This window comes from Pelodiscus sinensis, chromosome 4, assembly GCF_049634645.1.
Source record: "Pelodiscus sinensis isolate JC-2024 chromosome 4, ASM4963464v1, whole genome shotgun sequence".
Classification (NCBI taxonomy): Eukaryota; Metazoa; Chordata; order Testudines; family Trionychidae; genus Pelodiscus; species Pelodiscus sinensis.
The window spans coordinates 71,460,799-71,481,276 of NC_134714.1; the positions used below are offsets into that span (position 1 = coordinate 71,460,799).

At 49.3% G+C, this 20,478-nt stretch overlaps 1 long non-coding RNA gene across 1 annotated transcript; it reads right to left on the bottom strand.

The window, feature by feature from the left end:
- Positions 1–11,902: 11,902 nt before the first annotated feature.
- Positions 11,903–19,193, bottom strand: LOC142829147 (uncharacterized). The gene is made up of 2 exons (XR_012903481.1): positions 16,516–19,193; positions 11,903–12,924 (listed from the first exon to the last, which is right to left on the bottom strand). It is a non-coding gene; the product is annotated as an uncharacterized LOC142829147 (long non-coding RNA).
- Positions 19,194–20,478: the final 1,285 nt, after the last annotated feature.

Genomic DNA, 20,478 nt, shown 5'->3' on the forward strand with positions numbered 1-20,478 from the left:
CCCCAGATTAATGCATCTTGGGTAGCAGACAGAATACTCCTGCTCAGGGCTCTAGGGATAGTATCTTTATAGATTTAGTCCCGTACGATTGCAGGGAGTTTCTTGAGCAGTTTCTTTTGTTATTCCTCAGTGGGATCAGAGGAAAGTGGCCTGTAGAATGTGGTGTTGGGGAGTTGCCTGGCAGCCGCCTGTTTGTAATCTGACCTATCCATGATGACTGCAGCACCCCCTTTGTCAACCTCTTTGATTAGAATGTCAGCGTTGTTTTTGTTTTGTGAAAAGGTTAGTAAGCTTGTGGCCTGAAATATAAAGCAGGGCAAATTATATGCTGTAGACAAGAAATGCTGGGTATTAGCAGTTGTGAATGTCTGGGCATGCTCAAGATATCTAAAGGACAATCACTACTATTGATTTGCAGGGCTTAGAAAAAGGCGTTAGCGATAAGGAAAGAATGAGAGTTGGGTGAAACCCACTAGAGTTTCATGGGAGCTGAATAATGATTTTGTACCATTTAATGGCTGCTTACTGCGAACACTATCAAATCTCCTTCTTCATGTTCTCTCCTTTGTTACTTAATGTACTTTGTCCCATATTGGATCTTAGCAGGGACAGGCCTCAGCTGCAAAACCGAGATCTGGATTCAAGAGTTGTCCCAATGTAGGAGGGTGTTTTGAGAGTAGCTCGAGATAAAAGAGCAGTTAGGAAGAGTAAGAAAGGGACGGGGGCTGCAGACAGAGGGATTTGAGATGGAGCACAAGAGATCCCGCCACTGAACAGGCAGCCAGGAGAGTGCACTAGCTTTGGTGTGAGTGAGTTTGCTGGACTGTTGGTTTGCATTTTGTATCTGTTTCTGTTGCAGGTGATTTCAGCATCTGGGAGTGTTTGATCTTTTCTTCCCTTGATTACTTTTGATCAGCCACACTCAGCCTTGTTGATCAGCCTCCCCCTGTGTGGCTAACGAGGGGGTAGGCCTGACCTGAACAGGCTTTAAAAGCCAGAGGCAGAGTGACCAGGAGAGTGAAGTGAACAAGGGGCTGCAGACAGGGAAGTATGAGAGGGAGTCCTAATAGGATTAGGAAGACCTGCAGCATCTGTGCCAGCACTGCTTCTGTCTCTGCCTACTCGTGTAGCCAGACAGACCACCTGACCATGGATGCTTCTGCCCAGATCTGGGTGTGGTTTTGCAGGGACTGTGGCTTGCAATTCCCACTTACAGGTATCCAGGCTAGGAAGACCATCCAATGTGAAAGGTGCCTGCTGGTGGAATCTCTCAGGAAGCAGGTAGAAGAGCTACAAAAGGAGGTGGCTAGCATGAGGAGCCGAGTCCATGAGGAATTCCCTCAGAGTATTCATATGGAGACTCCTGAGGCTGAGGAAGCAACCCCATTACAAAAGACTGCTGACACACCACTGGTGGAGGAGGAAATGGCTCAGTCTTAGGGTGGATGCTGGTCACTTCTGGCTGCAGGCAGTGCTCCATTCTTGCTTCCAACCCTCCCACCATGGTTCTGAAGCACCGTTACGCTGTTCTGGATATGGGAGGTAAGCAGAAGAGGAGAAGCCACGTACCCCCAAGGCTGGGAGGTCTGCAGCCGCCACTTTGAGGAGGAAACGTAGGGTAGTGGTGGTTGGAGACGCTCTTCTAAGGGGGCTAGAGGCACCCATCTGTTGCCCTGACATGTTATCTCAGGAGGTGTGCTGCCTGCCAGGGGCCTGGATCCAAGACATTATGAGGGCACTGTCAAGGATTATCCAGACCTCTGACTACTACCCCATGCTACTCATCCATGAGGGCACAAATGATACTGCAAGATGTGACCTTGAGCAGATCAAGAGTGACCACAGGGCTCTAGGAGTATGGGTGAAGGAGCTTGGTGCACAGGTGGTATTCTCTACGGTTAAGAGTTGTGCCTTGAACTGTAGTGGCAAGGACCTGTGCTTTGGTGTCAAAGGCCTGGGGACCAGTCCCCAAAGACAGCTGTAATTTCTCCCTGGGACTTTCAAAGGAGCTGCAGCGGGTGAGATGCCCAATTCCCACTGAAAGAAACTCAATAGCATGTGAATACCTTTGAACATCTTAGCCTTTATGGCTACAGTTTTCCAAAGGACTCAGCATGCTGGGTCAGGCAAGCCAACAGACACACCAGACCCTGAGCAAAGTGGGGGGGCAGTTCCATATTTCTGGAAGGGGTGGGGCCTCGGGCAGAAGGGGCCGGGCCAGGATAGCCAGCCCTCAGCACTGCCTGGGGCTCTGCAGTGTGTTGCCAGGAGCTTGGGTGGTGATTTAAAGGACCTGGGGCAGTTGCCACCTTTGCAGCCCCCACACACACCCAGTTGATGAGCTTGTATTGGGTGCACTTGGGATATTGATTTCTTTTGAAAATGTGGCTACCATGGGAGCTGTCGAATGCTGAGCACTTTTAAAAATGTGGCTCTTCTGGAGGGGACAAAGTGGAGTTGAACTCATTTGCTGAACCATTGGAAATCTGCTTTTGAGCTCTTTTCACACCTAGCCCTATTCATCTGTGGGCACGAACACATTCTGTGCTTCAGAGGAGCTAGGGTGAAACCCTACACCTACTCTCTAGTTCAAAGTGTTTGCTTTTGTCATATGTGGTTTCCTTCTTTCCTAAGATTGAGTCCAGAAAAACTGCAGATCCTGGCTGCATAACAAAAAGCATAAGACAATAGCCCTGCCATATCTCAACGGCCTGTCCCTTTCCTTGTTTTTCACATAGCTGCTATTTCCAATGACTGTGTAATTAAAAAGCGGTGTGATCAAAATTCCGGCCTCTTATCTCTTAAAATGTTTCCTGAACTCCTTTCCTCTAACTGCCATGGCCACTTCTAATAAAATCCAGGAATCACCTCTGACCACATTTATTGTTCTTCTGGGCTTGCCAGAATGAGTCACGTGCCACTGAGTGGGCAGACTCCCTGCCTGCATCCCACCACCTTCTGCATTAATTTATTTTCCCCTCCTGTAAGATCTATATTGAAACATCCTAAAAGCCATATCTGGTCATGGTATAAAAACATGTCTCAGTTATTCAAACATCTGACAGCTTCCCCTTCCTCTCCCTCAAGGTCCTTGCATTGCATACCATATTCACTAACACATTCCCACTGAAGTCTCTAAGCCATGGGCTGTTCCCTTCACCCCGCTCTGCCCTTTTCCACACTAGAATGTTTGGTAACGCTACGGGTGATAGCAGTGGTGGGAGCCCTCATATGCCGACAGCTGGATCTTGGAGAAATGCATGCTGTTAGTTGTAGTGCAGTTTTATAGGGAAACTTTGTACAGAAATCAGTAAAAAGTTTGTTCTTTCTTCCTGAGTTTCTCTGACAACTGCATATGTCCATATAAAGTGAACAAAAATATGACATGGTGTCAAACACAAACGGGGGGGGGGGAGTTTCTGGCATGTTGAATGAGGGGGCTAATATGGACTCACTTCTGCCAAGTGTCATGACCTGGTGCTGTCTTCGAGCAGCCTCCAGAACTTCTTTCCCCAGCATCCCCTGGTAACTCTCAGATAACCCTGAAGTGTTTACTACCTTAGGACTACCAGTATCTTAAGGTTTAAGGAAAGGCAGGTGTGGGTGGAGAGCTCTATCAGATTGCATGACCCAGCCTGGGACTGCAAGTCAGGCCTGCTGTGATCTGTCTGTTCTGCTATAACCTTGGGCAAGTTGCTTACCCTCCACACCTCAGCTCCCCCCTCTGCAGAATGGGGTTAATAACACAGAGTAATGGTGTGAGTGTCAATTACTAATACCTAATCCAAACAAAGGTGCTTTGGGAGACTCTGCAATACATTAAAGCCATGTATTGTTATGACTGGTTCTCCAGCCCATTGTTCTAAAATTGCTTCTGTGCACACAACAAGGGAATGAAGCTGTTCCCCTTTTACCTGGCACCAGTGCCTGATTTTCCCTGGAGAACCCTGCTCATGCAGGGTAAGGGCTAATCTGTGATACCTAGGACATTTAATAGAGCATGATTAACTTTCATTTTGAGGAGCCCAAGATGCTAACTGTCATCTGTGAGGTCTGTGAAAGGGTCATTAACCCTAAATAAACCATACCTGTTACCTATCTCAGCCACCAGATGGTGCTGCCACACTGCATTACAGAAGTGAGCTTTTTATGACAGACTTTTGAATAGTGCTCCTGATTCAAACCACGTTCTCTGTAGGAAAAGCCTGCACAGCGGCCTGGAAACTGAGTTGTGGTGGTTCTCCTTGCACAGGGTCCTGCATATAGTCCTACAAGGCAAGCAAGCAGGTTGTCCCCCAAAATCAGCAGATCAGCTAAGATGGTGCTGTTCTGAAGGCTCTGCCAGGAGGCCAGGCTGTGTGTATAACTGTCCTGTGCTCACACACCGGCCCCACACCTTTCCTCTGGCTCCCTGGCAAAATGGCTCCTTTGGAGTCATTGGCATCTGTCCCTAGAATCCTCCCTGTGATGCCTTCACTCAGTTGTGCAGGTTAATGTTGCCTTTTGTGGGGAATCCCAGTAGGGTTGATTTGCAGCTGTCTCCCAGCCCAGTCTTTCCCCGAAGGACAGCTTCTCAACCCTGCAGAAGAAGGTGGTATAATTTCATAAAGGTCTGTGCTTCTCTCCTCAGTGGCCACTGGCAGGGGATTTATAGTGCTTTCCTCTGCACAGAGACTGAGGCGATGACATGGGATGTAGATGCCAAATTTAAAACCACACACCACCACCTAGGAAGCCTTTTATTGGCTTTCACTGAGGGGTGAGCAGTTAGCAGGATTTGTAAGTAGATGTGCTTCACCTCAGAATTAGAGTAAGAAATGAATGTATCTGAAGGGGATATGGCTAAAATACCCACACAACTAGCCAGGAAAAGGGAACGGGTGTGGCACGCCTGAGCTGTATATCTGCACCAGCTCATCCCTACAGTGTAATTACAGATTCATTGTTGCCACTCTTCTAAAGCTACTTTCAAAATGATCTCAGCCAGCCCCTTTCACGTGCAAAATAAAGTCAAGTTAGAAAAAGTCACAGAAATATGAGGGAGCTAGAAAAACAGTCAGACCAGACAAAGGAACTGGCTAACTAGCCAGTCTGAAGAAGACTGAATGGGGGTTCAGCATACAGTGACTTTCCTTCCCCGTTTTTCAGCAGCATTGCAGTTCCAGTGTCGTTTGAGAGCCAGCGTGTTTACCACCAGATCACCTAACCATGCTCTGAGGAGGTTTCTCTGTCATGGTGCTGACAACATTTGCCTGCTGTTGGTAGGCAAACAAAATGGGTAAGGAATTTCCTAATGTACTAGGCCCAAGGAAAAGGCAGTCATTGAGATCCATTGACGCCTCATTGAACTTGACCAGATTTCAGTGTTACTTTCAGTCAGTCATTGCCTTTCCCCTGTTCTTGAGAGGGGTTCAGGCACAGGCCTGAGTGATGAGATCCTAATACTGTAAGGTTCCCTCAGAGAAACTGCAGATGAGGGGTCCAGGAGGTAATGTAGAAAAGCCAGCTCCCACTATACCTGCTCTGAGATCTATACCTGCTCCGGAGACAGAATCTGGATCTGCATGGTTTCCAGGCTGTGCTTCGGCCTTCCTTCGAGGAGGGTCATCCCAGGGAGTTTTGCACATGTCCTTCTCTCCTGCAAGATTTTTCCAAGTCACAGGTGCTCTGGGTCTATAGTGAGTACTTGTTGTGCTGTAGAACCTGCCAGTTATTGCTGCACTACAATATGGTCCCCCACAGCAGACTCTGTAATATTTGCCAGGTGGGTCTGATGGGTAAGAGGCTTGGTTTGGGGAAATACTTTTTGATGAGTAGATGTTGGGCCTGCTAACTGGGCATTCTGGAATTGTTTGGCTGGGCATTTTGGGACTGTTTGGCCTATCTTTAATGAAGCACCTGATTTCTCTCTCGCTTGCACCAGTTTCATAGCAATGTAACCCCACTGAGTTTAATAGTTTCTCCTGATTTCCCTGGCATATAGGGGAGCAGCATCAGGCCCCTAGACAGTGGTTCTATGTGTGCATTGGTTTTGAATGTGAAAAAGGGGTTAGTTTAATTCTCCCCCATTGTGGCTTTACCATTTTCCTTTGAAGGAGCCCATTAACACTAACACCTCTCAAAAGACCCCTTCTCCATTCCTGAACATGTCACCTCTCTTGTGGTGCAAACCATGAAAATCCTGGTGCTTTGGTGCCAGAAATCCTGATTTGCTACTGATACATTTCCACACGCATTGTTTTCCAGTGAGGTCAGCACTGTGGGCAAGTGGCAACATTCAGTATTCTTCCAATAGTCCTTTCAGATGCCCTTTGCTAATGCACTTGATTAGCAACTCATCTCTGCCAACCCAATCCTGAACTATCATGCAGCTCTGCCAATGGCATTCCGGTGCTGGCTTTTCCCTCCTCTTGCTCTTTCAGTCCTACATTGCCTGCAACTTTGCTAATATACCTCAACCTTGAGATGTAGGCTCCAGGCCACTTGGCTTCTGGGTTCTGGCCCTCTCTCTTCAGCTGCGCTTCCAGCTCACTGTACTTGAGTCCAGCCCTATGGATCCCCTCCTCTATTAAAACTGAAGGAACTTTCCAAATAGTGTTCACTTTCCATCCCTGATGCTGTTTACTTTTCTCCTTTCGCTCTGCTTGGATGGTGAAATGGGACTCACTGGCACTTCCTACCTCTTGCGTATGCGGTGCCAAGCTGTTAGATTTAAGCGAAAGCATCCAATATTTAAAGGTCAGGGGTAAAATTTTCAGACACACCTAAGTGATTTATGAATCTAAATCACTCTGACTTTCAGTGAGACGTAGGCTTTTAAGTACATACATCTCTTTTGAAAGTGGGACTTAAGTGCTTTTGAAACTGCTGTCCTAGATCACAATTATTTAAAAGCAAAGCTCCTGTTCATTTTCTTTAAAACATTCTTGAAAAGATTTCTGTTGGTTAGGGTTTGTAAAAGTTGTTGTTACCCGCTAGTGTTTTGAGTTTCTTATTAACGGAAGCTGTATTTTGGGCCTAAACCACATGTCACTATTGCTTTAAGTCACAAGCCCTACAAGTAATAGACAAAGAGGGCTGGGGGGAAATGGCAACCCTGCCTGAGTGCAGTGAAGTAGGCTGCTTTTGAGGGCTCCTGACGTTATTTATAGAAAGGAAGCTGCTGTACTGCAACTCTGGTCAAGAAGGAAAGGGCAAGGCCTGCAGACCGCGAAAGCTGTGTGTTTTTCAGGGCCAGGACGGAAGAGTTGTAAGGGGGAGGGCAGCCCTATTTTTAGATACATCTGCAAAAATTTTCTGGTGTCTGCTGTCATGAAATAACTGTTTCCCCTTTCTCTGATGTCAGTGTGACTGCTTTAGGCCAGGCCTGCTTTTAATTTAACTTCTCATTCCTTTGTCTTGAGTAAAAAGGAGAGAGCTCCCATAAGCCCTTTGAACAGAGCAATGCCAGGGACAAGAGACTCCTAGGGAAGGAGAATGGATCGTGTTGAGGACTCTACTTTCACCTTCCCAGCCAAGGGACTGCAACAGCATAACTGGTGCTAAGGCTGGAGACCTAGAGAAATAGGGGACATGATGGGAAGCCTTATAATGCAGCTGGTGTAGGGCAAAGGTCAGAGTGTGCTTGTACCAACCGGAGGCTAGGGTTGCCAGGTGTCCGGTTTTGAACTGGACAGTCCAGTATTAGAGGGTTCTGTCTGGGAAACAAATTGAGAAAATATTGGACATATAAAATTTTCTAATTAGGTAAGTTTTATTATTATCAGGAGTATCAATACTCAATTACGCGAGGAGGGGCGGGGCCGGGGTGGGATGGAATCCCCAGGACCAGACTCGCTCATGCTTCGCCAGGACCGTGCATGGGATGGGTAGCGCCCTGGGATCTGCATGCACCCAGGTCAGTCCTGCTCCCTGCCGGCCAATTCTCTCCAGCCCTGCTTCCCCTGTCCCCCTCCCGGCCAGCCCTGCTTCCTGCCAGCCAGTTCCCCCCTACACACCTCCTCCCGGCCAGCCCCGCTCCCCTCCCAGCCGGTCTCCCCTCCCCCATCTGAGATCAAGTGTGTCCGGTAATTTTTTTGAAGCCACCTGGTAACCCTACCGGAGGCTCACTGCCAAGAAAGACCCAAGATTCAGTATTCAACCTCCCCTCCATGCTCCACTTCAAACTGATCTGCCTTGCTAGCTGAGATGGGCATAGGAGCTCAGGCCTATGTCCGGGAGGAGGGATTAGATAATGCATTCCCAAGTAGCACATAGGACTATGAAGGGGTTTTAAGGAGCAGTGAGTAACCCATATCTAATTCCCCATAGTGCTCAAGCTGTTATCCCCACAGAGATCTTCATCAATATGATGTAGCTGCTACACCACATAAAGGCAGTGGGGCCAACAGCTTTGCCAAGCCCCTGGGCAAGGCACAGGAAGGGAGTCTACTCCACGCCCCCAGAAGGGGAGGGTCCTTGGCTGGAAGGAGCGGGGCTGGGGCTAGGCTCTGGCAGCGATTTAAAGGGCCCAGGGGTCTGTGGACTTTTGTATCACTGGGCCCCGGCGCAGTTGCCCCTTTGCTGGCCCCCTACCTCCAGTGGGCCTGCACACAGGGAAATATTGGCGGAAGACAAATACTAAAGAAAAATATACACTGGGGAGATCATGGTTAGGCAATAGCAATGCAGGAGAAGATATGGGAATGGAAAGAGACAGTCAGGTTAAATGAGATGTCCCAGTACAAGGCTGTACCAAGTAAGGCCCAGATGCCCCTCTCCATACTGAGAGGGGAACCAAGGCGGGGGTGGGGGGGGAGGTGGATGATTTGCACCGTACCTTTGTGCTCCTCTGATCCTGCTGCTGCTCTGTGCAGGGCTCTACTGACAGGGCTGCTCTAATTTATACCATTTGGGCACAAGGAACCAATAATGCTGCCAAAGATCAATATGGTGCTGGGGCATTCTAGTTACGGCCCCTTTCCACTACTGACAGCTGTGCAGGTCAGAGCTACAGGACTCTTTCTACTCCAGTGAAGGATTCCCCCTTCACTCGGATGCTCCTTCATTGGACATTAGCTCCATCCCTGGGGCAGCCTGTGTAGGGCCAGCTTTGACTGGTAGCGCAACGCAAAGCCACTGCCCCTCACTTCACCAATCACACACATACAAATATCTCTGCCTATCAGGGGATATTATCTATGAACACCAACAGAGAAATAGCTACACAGAATATGCTCCAAGTCCAGAGGCAGCCACAGGTATATTATTTTGGCCTCTAGAGGGCACCCATACTATTCCATGTATATATCAAAATATTGAGAATTGTGCAGAAAACGGAATTTTAAAAATAGAATGGAAGGCCGGATTTAGAGTTTTTAAGTTCATCCCTAGAGTTACATGCAGTCAATATTTCATGAAAAACAAACTGGGGTTTGCTTTTTCCCTCCTTCCTAAAAACCCTCATAACACTATTAAGCACATGGAAACAAGTATTTCCTTACCTTTGGGCTCTATAGTGGCCCATAAATGATCATGAATGATTATATGAGTTTACAATGGTAAAGAGCAATGTTTTCTATGGCCAACTTAATAGTTTAATAGGAACAGATTTAGGGAGCAGTTTATAAATGAGATGGTCTGCAGGGGCCTCTGCACTTCGGGTATGTCTACACTACAAAGTGAATTTGAAATAACAGCAGTTATTTCAAATTAACTTTAATAGCGTCTACAAAGGCAAACCGCTATTTCGAAATAAATTTGAAATAGTGGAGCCCTTATTTCGAATTTGGTAAACCTCATTCTACGAGGAATAATGCCAAATTCAAAATAGCTATTTCGAATTAAGTGCTGTGTAGACACTTAATTCGAAATAGGGGGCCTCCAGGCCTTCCCAGGGAGCCTTGGTGGCCACTCTGGGCACAACCAGGAAAGCTTACTCTCCTCTCCCCTATCCCGGAGACATTAAAGGGGTAGACCCTGGCCACAGTGCCTGTGCCAGCTCCAAGCCTGCCAGCCCAGAGCCAGCAGTGGCCACTCTGACCCAGTGGCCCCAAAACATGAGCCAGCAAGCCACTGGACGCCAGCCCTCCACCGCTCCCCAGGAGCCTGACAGGGGCTGGAGAAGGCGGGTGCCTTCCTGGTCCAGGGTGGAGATCATGGAGCTTATTCAGGTTTGGGGGAGATGCCCCCAACATCCATGATCTCTGCACTAGACGGAGGAATGCGGCTGTCTATGGCAGGACAGCTGCCAGCCTGGCCACCAAAGGCCACATGGGAACCCAGGAGCAGGTTAGCATGAAAGTCAGGTTGGTCTGGCGAGACCCCCAACCCTGGGCCCTAAGCTTCCCGTCCCCCTTGCTTCCCCCTTCCAGCTCCCTCCTCCCAGGTTTCCCCCTCCCCTCTTCTACCCTCTCTCTTTCCCTCTCCTACCTCCTTTTCCCAGTCTCCCCAGAGGTTCATCCCCCCCCCGTTTTGTTCAATAAACCCAGTTTCTATTTTTGAACATACGTGTCTTTGATTTGACATCAGGAAGGGGGGCTAGGGAGGGGTAAGTGGAAGGACGTGAGAGAGGAATGGGGCACGAGCCCCTGCTGGGGAGGACCAGGGAGGCTCTGAGGGCTTCTCAGGATGGACGCTCTCCCTCAGGGCCTCCTGGATCCTGACAGCCCCCCGATGGGCCCCCTGGATGGCAGCCTGCAGCAAGTGCAGCCGGGCTGATGGCATCGACCCCACGAGACACACCGGCGTGCCCAGGGGCAGCTCTGGCTCCATGTGGCCAAGTGCTGTGATGTCCAGAGTGCCGGCACTCTGGGCACTCCAAGACAGGACTGCTTTGCTGTCCCTCATCGAGGTAGACAAGCAAGCGGGGAACCCTGAGAACTGTCTGTCCGGGGTGGGGGTAGGGTCCCTTTAAGCACGGAGCTCAGTTAGCCTCAGGCAGCAGCCCCACACACTAAGTCCTAACCTGATGCCCCGCCGGCACTAGTTCCAGCCAGTCTTAACTTCGGTTCAGGGTCCACTCAGTATGGACGTGCTATTTCGAAATAGCAAAATGCTATTTCGAAATAGTTTTTGTGTATAGATGCATTATTTCGAATTAGCTTAATTCGAATTAACTATTTTGAATTAAGTTAATTTGAAATAGCACTGTAGCGTAGACATACCCTTCTTTACATACCCTCTTCTAGGTCTTTAATTTAAACAGACTCCTTTGCTCTCTCACAAAGCCTGCCTCCCCTTTGACTGGGTCTGGAGGATACTCACTATCTTCATACTCACTATCTTTGCAGGACATTGTGGAAGATATTCAAGGAACAGGTAGGATGTTTTTCTCATGACCCCTTGACCTGATCTAAGATGCCCCAGGACTTTCACCTGTAGAAAAATTCAATAGGGAAGAAGTCAATAGATACCTGTGTATGTCTCATACCACAAATAAAGGGTGAAGTGGCAATTGATCCCAGTCTCTGGCTTCTGTCCCAGTGAGCTCTCTCAGCATTGACTTCAGAGTTGTATTAAACCATTTGACTAGGCCATCTGTCTGGAGATGATAGGCCAAGGCTGGGTTTGTAGTTTGTGGTAATTTCTGAGGGGGAGGCCTACCCTGAAAAGATCTGCAGCAGGGTGACCACCTTTTCCAAATGCAGAAACAGGGTGCATGCAGGAGCCTCACCCCCTTCTGTGACCCCACCTCTTATCCTTTTCTTCTCCCCAAAGCTCCTGCCTCTGAGCCAGGTCAGACGCCAAAGCTGGGCAGTAGTAAGAGATTCCCAGAGAGCCACTGTGGGGAGCCTGGACCTTCCACCTGCTCTGGGTAGGGGACCAAGGTATCCAAGAGCAGCCATGTAAACTGTAAGCCTCGTTTCACGAGATATAAGGGAGCGGTCGACAAAGTCTTCCCTTGTCGACCGATCCGTATCTAGACTGCCGCGCTGTGCCGGATCAGCTGATTGTCGGCACAGCACGACGGTCATGTTTATTTTAACGAAGTAGGGATTATGTAGTCTAGACATACCCTCAAAGCCTATTTAAGAGTCCCCTGTTCATTAGTTTGACCATATTTCCCCTATGTTGAATATGGGAAGCCTGGTAACAATAACTCATATTCAAGCAAGTTCAACAGCAATCAGAACTGTGCAGTACCATTTCCATCTAATAATGGACCAATGTCATTGTTAGGATTATTTTTTGGTTCCTATTATAACTCTGATGGCTGTAGATTTCAGCTAGCAGTTCCCTCTGGTGCCATATGCCCCTGGTGGGGGGAGGAGACTTTGTGCGCGCCTCCGTCTCCAGGTGTCGATTGGCCTGGGGGCTGGAGAGCAGCAGGGCAGCCGCGGGCCAGATCAAAAGACTTGGTGGTCTGGATTCGGCCCATGGATGTTGTCTTGCCCACCCCTGTCCCACAGAGGTGAGCACAGTTTATGTGCCTAGATAGAATGGGTACACTATTCCTACTGCTGGGGATGTTTTTTAGGGTGTAGGGCTATGAAGATGGATGGAATATACAAAACAGGAAGAGTATGAGTAATTTCAAGCCTGATTGAAAGTCCATTGAGGTCAATGGGAATTCTTGTGTTCACTTCAGTTGGTACTGAATCAGGCCAAGGAAGAACAGGTTATTGTCTCCTACACTTATGATCTGTAGCCACACCCCACATTGCACAGGAGCTTATCAGATCTTGCAGGGTTTGAGCCTGATCAGTGTTTGGCTGAGAGAACAAAGTTTGTAGCTGATGACTCTTCCATCTGATCCAATTTCCAAAAATCTTCAGTCTTCTACTGAAGGGAGTTGCCATCCTCTGAGACCATATCTTGACCATAGGCCTCCTTGGAAAGTCACTCCATCGGGATTCCCCTCTGTAAGAAGCCATAGACAGCACGTGACCTCTCTTTGACCTTTCCGAAACTTCTCTGCCCTGTCAGCTGGGGCACTTCAGCTTCCTGAAGGGAGAAGGGAGCACAAGATGGTTTCAATACAGACAATTCAGTGCCACCAATTGCTCAGTGTACAACCTTAAATCAAAAAAGTAGCCCAACAGTCTTAGGTGATACAAAGAACAAGACAGAAAATATCCCTGAGAATATTCGAATACTATGATGAAAACTAAATTAAGGCTGAGATTTAGGAAGGAATATTGAGTAGGTAGGGAATTTGGAAAAAACTGGTGCACTTCTCCATTTTGCCACTGACTTCCTTGTGTGAACATGGGACAATCTCTACAGCCTGCTTTTCAAAAGAGCTTTGCACCCAGCACAATGAGGTCTTTTATTTAGATGCTTTTGTGGGAGACAAGTTCTTTTGAAAATCTGGACTGTTGTCTCTTTGTGCCTCAATTTCCCCATCTGTGAAATGGGGATAACATCACCTACCAATCTGTCAGGGAGGTTGTGAGGAAAATACATTCATTTGAAGATTGTGAGGTGTTCAGATATGATGATAACGGAAGCCATTTAAGTACCGAAGGCGGTACATATGTATTAGTAATTTAAGGTAAAACACATCACAAGGAGATAGTAATGTCTCCAAACCAAGCATTATAAATCCAGGAAAGTCAAAGTTAAGGTAAAACTTTAAAAAAGTCAAATGTGTTAGGGTATAAAAATGCAGTTAGGGCTCCCAAACACCATTAACTCTTCCCTGTAGTGATGCTATTCCAAAGTTGTATAATTATGATTAGTGCATAATAGTATTTAAAGTCCCATAATAATACTTGAGATCCCAATTTCTAAGGACAATTTTTTTTAGTTCATTGTATAACTTTGGCAACTCCACAGTGACCTTGGCTTGTTTTCTTCCACAGTGTGAATTTACAAAGGGCTACATAATGTTAAATTATCTGAACAATTGGATTCTAATATGTCTCAAATGGGGCATCCCAAATGAGGGGCACCTTTGCAATTAATATATCTGGGTATGTCTACACTACAAAGTTAATTTTGAACTACCAGACATTAGTTCGAATTAACTTTGATAGGCGCTACACATGCAAACCGCTAGTTCGAACTTCAATCGAACTAGCGGAGCGCTTAATTCGAACTAGGTAAACCTCATTCCACGAGGACTAACGCCTAGTTCGAATTAACTAGTTCGAATTAAGGGCTGTGTAGCCACTTAATTCGAACTAGTGGGAGGCTAGCCCTCCCCAGCTTGCCCTGGTGGCCACTCTGGGCACCACCAGGGAAACTCTTCTGCCCCCCTCCCAGCCCCGAAGCCCTTAAAGGGGCATGGTCTGGCTACGGTGCCTGTGCCAGGTGCAAGCCTGCCAGCACCCAGCCAGCAGACCCTGCACCTGGCACGGCACGAGCCAGCCACCCGCTGCCACCCAGCCCTCCGTCTCTTCCCGGGACCAGGCGGGCGGCTCCCAGGAGCCTGCCCGGGGCTGCAAGAGGCGGGCGCCCGCCTGGTCTAGTGCGGACATCGTGGACCTCATCCAGGTTTGGGGGGAAGCCTCCAACGTCCACGACCTCCGCACTAGGCACAGGAAAGTGGCCGTCTAGGGCAGGAGAGCTGCCAGCCTGGCCACCCAGGAGCAGGTTTGCATGATAATCAAGGTGGTCCAGTGAGACCCCCGACCCTGAGCCCTGAGCTTAGAACGGCCATACTGTGTCAGAACAAAGGTCTATCTAGCCCAGTAGCCTGTCTGCCGACAGCGGCCAACACTAGATACCCTTGAGGGGATGGACCGAAGACAATGACCAAGCCATTTGTCTCGTGCCATCCCTCTCCAGCCTTCCACAAACTTCGGGCAGGGACACCATTCCTACCCTCTGGCTAATAGCACTCCATGGACCAAACCTCCATGACTTGATCTAACTTCTCTTTAAACTCTGTTCTAGTTCTAGCCTTCACAGCCTCCTGCAGCAAGGAGTTCCACAGGTTGACTATTTGCTTTGTGAAGAAGAACTTTCTGTTATTAGTTTGAAGCCTGCTACCCAGTCATTTCATTTGGTGTCCTCTAGTCCTTATATTATGGGCACTAATGAAGAACTTTTCTTTATACACCCTCTCCATGCCACTCATGCTTTTATATACCTCTGTTATATCCCCCCTCAGTCTCCTCTTTTCTAAGCTGAAAAGTCCCAGTCTCTTTAGCCTCTCTTCACATGGGACCTGTTCCAAACCCCTGATCATTTTAGTTGCCCTCTCCTCTTCCACCCTCTCTCTTCCCCTCTCCCACCTCCTGAATTTCTATTTTTGAACACACATGTCCTTTATTTTGTACATCAGGAAGGGGGGCTAGAGAGGGGTAAGTGGAAGGAGGTGAGGGAGGAATGGGGTACGAGCCCCCGATGATGAGGACTGGGGTGGCTCTGCAGGCTCCTCGGGGTGGAAACTCTCCTGCAGCCCCCCTGATTGAACACACCCCCCCCCCCCCCGGGATGGCAGCCTGCGGCAAGTGCAGCCGGGCTGAGGGCTGTGATGTGCCAAGTGTGGGCACTCAGGGCATTCCAAGCCAGGACTGCTTTGCAAGCGGGAAACCCCTGAGAACTGTCTGTCCGGGGTGGGGGTCGGGACCCTTTAAGCACAGCCCTCGACTAGCCTGAGACAGCAGCTCCATGCTCTAAGTCCTAATCTGATGCCCTGCTGGCACTGCTTCCGGCCATACTTAACCTCGGTTCAGGGTCCACTCAATGTGGACATGCTAGTTCAAATTACAAAATGCTAATTCGAACTAGTTTTTAGGTCTAGATGCACTAGTTTGAATTAGCTTAGTTCGAATTAACTAATTCGAATTAAGTTAGTTCGAATTAGTGCTGTAGTGTAGACATACCCTCTGTGCCTCAGTGTCCCATCTCCAAAATCAGATACTTTAGTGACAAGGAGTACCATAAAAAGCTCATGATGAAATGACAAGGAGTCCTGTAGCACCTTCTAGACTAACAGATTTATTGGAGCATAAGCTTTCGTGGGCAAAGACCCACTTCGTCAGATGCATGTCTTTGCTACAAAGTGGGTCTTTGCCCACAAAAGCTTATGCTTCAATACATCTGTTAGTCTAGAAGGTGCTACAGGACTCCTTGTCGCTTTTGCAGATCCAGACTAACACAGCTACCCCGTGTTAGAGCAGGGTTTGAATAGTGTGCAGTGAGCAGTAAATAAGAGATAATAGTCACACATTGAATGAGGAGGATAAAACAAGATCTTGCAGAAGAACATAGGAACGGCCATACTGAGTCAGACCTTTGGTTCCATCCCAGTATCCTGTCTTTTGACAGTGACCAGTGCCAAATGCTTCAGAGGGAATGAACTGAGCAGGGCAATTAATGACTGCTCCATCTCCTGTTGTCTAGTGCCAGCTTCTGGCAGTCAGAAATGTAGGGAAAGCTGAACCATGGAGTTACATCCCGGACAACCTTGCTAACAGCCACTGATGGACATATGTTTCATTAACTTATCTAATTATTTTAACATAATTTAAACATAATTATATCTTTGGCCGCCTTCACAACATCTCTTGGCAATGTTCCACACATCAACATTGCCTTGCATGAAGTGCTATTTCACATGTTTGCTTTAAAACTGCTGCTTACTAATTTCATTGGGTGACCCCTGATTCTTGCATTTTGATAGTTGCTCATTAAGTGGGCACCGTCTGCCTTGTGCACTGAATAAGGCAGAAGTCCTGTGGAAAAAACATGTAATCATGTATGCATCTGCACAAGGGGGTGTGTGACGGATATTAAGGGTTTGACCACCCCCTCCCACCCGGAAGGGGGGTTCAGCAGACCCATCGCCTACCTTGAGTCCGGTTTTTGGGTCCCTGCCCCCTGGGGCAGGTCCCGTGGGTGCGATCTCCCTCTCTCGGGTCTGGCGGAGGGGTTCAGCGAACCCGTGAGTTCCCCTGGGGAAGGGGTTGAGTAGGGTCCCCAGCCATGCAGTCTGGCCCGTCTCCAGGCGGGGTTCGGAACATGAATATGGGGTCTGGGTCGGGGTTCTGGCTTACTGGTGGGCCGCGAACCCTGGGGATAGGAGTAGGTGGGGGAAGAGGGACCCGGGTCCGCCCTGTCCTCCGGGTCCCAGCCTGGGGCCCTAAGTGCAGGGTGCAGCGCTCCCTATGCACGGCAGAAGGGGGTTATTCCCGAAACCCATCCGCCCATGGGTGCCAGAGGCACACCGCCCCGGGCTGCTTCCTTCCCTGCTCCCGGGTACTCAGTCCCGTGGAACCATCGCAAGGCCTCACCCCCACTGGATCCAGTGGCCTGCGAGTCCCGCGCTGTTTCCTCTAGCGTGGGGGCAGGTCCTCCTTCTCTCTTCCAGGATGGGACCACCACCTCCGAGCGTGCCCCCTTTGCCTCTGGCTCTGCCGCTTTTCAAGCGGCCTGGGGGCGGATGCTGCATGATGGGGCCCTGCCCCCTTGGCGTGGTCCCGTGCCAGGCCATCGGGAGGCGCGATGGAGGCCCCACACCCTGTGTCTCCCGGTGTCCGCCAGCTTGTACGCTCCCCCGGCCTCATGCCGGGGAGCGCCAGCATGGCTTGGCCCCACCTGCAGTGCGGCTGGGCTGCGCCGCTTCTCCGCTCGTCCCCGGCCCCGCCGAGGCGGAAGCCGGGGCAGTTCCGGCCGGCCACAGCACCGGCTTGCCTTTCGCACCGCGGGCAGGAGTGGAGTCTCCCCCTCGGCAGTGTGGACCCTCGCGGGTCCGTCACAGGGAGCTAGTTAAATTTGCGTGGGCAACCCTAATTCTGGCCTTGCCTAACTTTTAAGTGCTTGATTTTGCAACCTTAACATTCTTTTATGTAGCTTTTGTTATGTTATAGTACATACACTATTCTTATAATTACGTATATCCATAACAAAGAAGGGAATCCCTTCTTTACATGCAACGCTCAACTCTACTATAACTGCAGAGCTACAACCAGCACCTACACAATACAAATATAACTGCTGCTGATATTATTTTCCTGTTAGGGAAGAGGGACTAGGTGGTGGATACCAATGTTATTTTTACCTAGGATATCCAGAACAGTCTGGCCCTGAATTCTTTTCACATTGGATAACAGCTTTGCTCTGGAGCTGCTTCTCTATGTACCAATGAATATGGTTGCATTCAGGGGAGATATATTGTGACTAAGATCAGAATAGGCCTAGGTAGGTCATAGGCAACTGCTTATGCTCTAGATCTAACAAAGCAGAATCACGAGCGTCAGTCCACAGAACCATGTAAACATTACCCACCATTCCCCTTACTGACTCTTGCGACAGGCCTTCACCAGAGCACTGTCCTCCTGCTCCCTACACCAACAAGCTGAGACCAAGAGACAGGTGCCAACTGTGGCTGCCAGAGGTCGTGGCGTGCCTCCTTAAGCAAACAGAGATCCTTGCCAGTTGACAAATCATTTACAGGGATAAGTCAGAAGTGAGGAACTAGATTAACCAGGTCACTGGGTGTCCCAAGGAATGACGTGTCAGTGGGGCTGAAACAGCACATCCACAGCTGCAATCAGCAAGCTTCTTATGAGTTAGCTACAATGCATAGAAGTCCCTAGAATCAGAGATGTTAGAGATGGAGAAAACCATCCGCTCATCCATTCCATCTTCTAGTCTGGCTCATCTGGCTTTTCTGTTGTTAAAGAAATTAGCCAAACATTACTCTCACTGGATGGGCACTATTATAATATGAGCTGTGTGAATGTCTTCCAATTTGTAAATCACACTCATTATACACCAGTGTAATTCCACAGACATCAAGGAGCAGGACAGTCCAGTACTTAAAGCATAAGCATAGAACTTGTGAAATGTTGGGTTCACTTCCCTACTCTGTCACAGGTTTCCCATGTGATCTTGGGCAAGTCACTATATCTCTCAGGACCTCAGTTTCCCATCACAATCCTTAGTGTGTCTGACCTCACAACAGCCATGGGACATGCTAAGGATTGTAATGTGCTCAGCTAATACTGTAATGGGGGCCAGATAAGTACCATGGGGTATGTCTACACTACAAAGTTAGTTCGAACTAACTTTCATAGGCGTTACACTAGCGCTCCATTAGTTCGAATTTAATTCAAACTAACAGAGTGCTTAGTTCGAACTAGGAAAACCTCATTTTACGAGGATTAAGCCTAGTTCGAACTAGCTAGTTCGAATTAAGGGGTGTGTAGCCCCTTAATTCGAACTAGTGGGAGGCTAGCCCTCCCCAGGTTTCCCTGGTGGCCACTCTGGCCAACACCAGGGAAACTCTTCTGCCTCCCCTCCCGGCCCTGGCCCCCTTAAAGGGGCACGGGCTGGCTACGGTGCCCGTGCCAGGTGCAAGCCTGCCAGCACCCAGCCAGCAGACCCTGCACCTGGCACGGATCGAGCCACCCACCCGATGCCCCCCAGCCCTCCCCCTCTTCCCAGGACCAGGCTGGCGGCTCCCGGGAGCTTGCCCAGGACCGCAAGAGGTGGGCACCCGCCTGGGCTAGTGCAGACATCATGGACCTTGTCCATGATCTCTGCACTAGGCACAGGAAAGTGGCCGTCTAGGGCAGGAGAGCTGCCAGCTTGGCCACCCAGGAGCAGGTGTGCAAGAGAATCAAGGGGGTCCAGTGAGACCCCCGACCCTGAGCTTACAATGGCCGTCCTGGGTCAGACCAAAGGTCCATCTAGCCCAGTAGCCTGTCTGCCGACAGCGGCCAACCCTAGGGACCCTGGAGGGGATGGACCAAAGACAGTGACCAAGCCATTTGTCTCGTGCCATCCCTCTCCAGCCTTCCACAAACTTCGGGCAGGGACACCACTCCTACCCCCTGGCTAATACCATTCCATGGACCCAGCCTCCATGACTTGATCTCACGTCCCTTTAAACTCTGTTCTAGTTCTAGCCTTCACAGCCTCCTGCAGCAAGGAGTTCCACAGGTTGACTCTTTGCTTTGTGAAGAACAACTTTCTGTTACTACTTTGAAGCCTGCTACCCATTCCTTTCCTTTGGTGTCCTCTAGTCCTTCTTTATGGGAACTAATGAAGAACTTTTCGGGATGCACCCTCTCTACTCCACTCATGCTTTTAGAGACCTCTATCCTGTCCCCCCTCCGTCTCCTCTTTTCTAAGCTGAAAAGTCCCAGTCTCGTTAGCCTCTCTTCATATGGGACCTGTTCCCAACCTCTGATCATTTTAGTTGCCCTCCCCTCTCCCATCCTCTCTCTTCCCCTCTCCCACCTCCTTTTCCCAGTCTCCCCCAGTTTTGTTCAATAAAGACAGATTCCATTTTGGAAGACACGTTATCTTTATTTTGTACATCAAGAAGAGGGGCTAGGGAAGGGTAAGTGGAAGGAGGTGAGGGAGGAATGGGGCACAAGCCCCTGATGAGGAGGACTGGGCTGGCTCTGCGGGCTTCTGGGGGTGGAAGCTCTCCTGCAGCCCCCCAATTGCCCCCTCTCCCCAGATGGCAGCCTGCGGCAAGTGCAGCCGGGCTGATGGCCGAGTGCTGTGATGTGCCCAGTGTGGGTACTCCGGGCAATCCAAGCCAGGACTGCTTTGCAAGCGGGGCACCCCTGAGAACTGTCTGTCCGGGGTGGG